The following is a 2,500-nucleotide window of genomic DNA, read 5'->3' on the forward strand; positions in this document are numbered from 1 at the left end:
CAACCATCAAATGTCAAATGTTGAGAATCCAGGGTTGCACTGAATATATTTAAGATATAGCAATTCTGGTTCTTTCTTGTTTTTTCATTAGTTATCTTTTTTATTAACCAGGATTCTGTCTTGACATTATTTTTCAAGGAGAACAGTTTTTTTTAAACTGCCATATGAAATTTTACTTGATTTACAGTAAAGGTGACTCATTTTCAGATAGTCATAAAACCTGTCTTTTTTCTTTTGTGTTCTTTTTTTTTTTTTTTCTTACATAGTCATCCGTCCATTCAAATTTAAACTAACCAGAAATCTGCTGACAAATTTTATAAAGATGATTTTCATGGAATGGAATAACCAGGAAGAGAAGCCAAACTTATGGATTTTCTTGATTTAAAAAAATCATACAGTCATTCTTACATATGATCATGTATGGTTGTGTGCTATGCAACATTATGATTTGTATAATTTTACACAGTTTTGGTATAGTAATCATTTTCTCTATTATCTTTAGGAACATAGGAATGGGTAAATTTCAAATTTGACTTTATGTGATAAGCACGGAACTCTGAACATAATTTTCATATACATATAAAGGTCAGGAACACTATACTAACAGGCAGCTGTCTTATACATCATATTCTTCAATTTATGAATTATGAATAGATTATTTCTTTCCAAATATTTTCAAAAATCTTTCCAATTTCTCTACAATAAACACATGCCCTACCTGAATAGAAAAGGGGGAAAAAAAGCACTATCAATAGACATACACTTTTGTTCCATGTGATGTATTATATAACTTACAATACATACTGCTCACTGTGGTTATACTTGTATGCTCTTAGCTCGACTAAAGGTATGTTGATATGGATGTTATCTGGAAGTGCTGTTAAAGCTGATTCTTGGATAACATGTACAGCCATGTACCTCTGCATATGTATGTTATGTGTATTCATGTGTACTAATGTTTAAATGTACTTCTCCTCTGCTCTCTCTCTGGTTTGTAGGCTTTCAGATCGGTGAGTGTTTAGTAGGCAGTGGTACTTTTGCATTGGTTTCTGGAGTGATTCATTTATTATAGGTAATATAGATTCAGTTTATATGATTATGCTTTCATATATATAGCCTGACCTTTAATTCCACAAACAAAGATAATGAATCACTCACAAGCCAATAGGTTAACTATGCTTGCTTTTAAGTAATTTGTTATTTTCCTTTGTCCATTTTTATGCTTAACAAATTATTTTCCTAGAAAATGTAGCACTTTGCTTTCTGTGTTGCACACTTTCTGTAGCATCAATTTTTTTTTTTCTTTTTTTTTTTTTTTTTTCTTTGTGATAGTTACATTTTTATATTCCTATGAAGATTTGGCCTCTTAGATACCTTATTTGGATTACATATGTATATATATATGTATATATATATATATAAATGTGTGTGTGTGTGTGTGTGTGTGTGTGTGTGTGTGTGTGTGTGTGTGTGTGTGTGTGTGTGTGTGTGAGTGTGTGTGTTTGTTTGTGTTTGTCTGTGTTTGTGTATATCTGTATATATGTATGTATATGTACACTTATATATATATATATATATATATATATATATATAAATATAAATATATATGTATATGTGTATATATGTGTGTATACATATATATATAAGTATATATATATATGTATATATGTATATATATATATATATATATGTATATATATATGTGTATATATATGTATATATATATAATGTAAGTGTGTGTGTGTATGTGTGTGTGTGTGTGTGTGTGTGTGTGTAGATATATATATATGTTTATATATATTAATATATATATATATATATATATGTGTGTGTGTGTGTGTGTGTGTGTGTCTGTATGTGTGGTGTGTGTAAGTGTCTGTATCTGTGTATGTGTATGTATATGTATATGTATATATATGTGTGTGTGTGTGTGTGTGTGTGTGTGTGTGTGTGTGTGTGTGTGTGTGTGTGTGTGTGTGTGTGTGTGTGTGTGTGTGTGTGTGTGTGTGTGTGCACTCATGTATATGAATATGTATGTATACATACATATGTATCTATACACAAACACATATTCACACACACATACATATGGATATACAGATACATATACATAAACTTATACATATACATAAACATAAAAATACACACTCACTGTGTGTGTGTGTGTGTGTGTGTGTGTGTGTGTGTGTGTGTGTGTGTGTGTGTGTGTGTGTATACAATATAGATGTATGTATGTATGTATATCTATATATAAAGTATATATGTATGTATACATGTATATATACAAAAATGTACACACACACACACACACACACACACACACACACACACACACACACACACACACACACACATATATATATATATTTATGTATATGTATGTATGTGTGTGTATATATATATGTGTGTGTGTGTGTGTGTGTGTGTGTGTGTGTGTGTGTGTGTGTGTGTGTGTGTGTGTGTAATTTATATACATTATATATATATATATATATATGTA

General features: G+C 29.8%; 1 protein-coding gene across 12 annotated transcripts in view; it reads left to right on the forward strand.

The window, feature by feature from the left end:
- Positions 1-2,500, forward strand: part of LOC125028317 (calcium-dependent secretion activator-like) — a 127,270-nt gene that overhangs the window by 76,218 nt on the left and 48,552 nt on the right. The window lies entirely within an intron of this gene.

This window comes from Penaeus chinensis, chromosome 8 (assembly GCF_019202785.1).
Source record: "Penaeus chinensis breed Huanghai No. 1 chromosome 8, ASM1920278v2, whole genome shotgun sequence".
NCBI classification, from domain to species: Eukaryota; Metazoa; Arthropoda; class Malacostraca; order Decapoda; family Penaeidae; genus Penaeus; species Penaeus chinensis.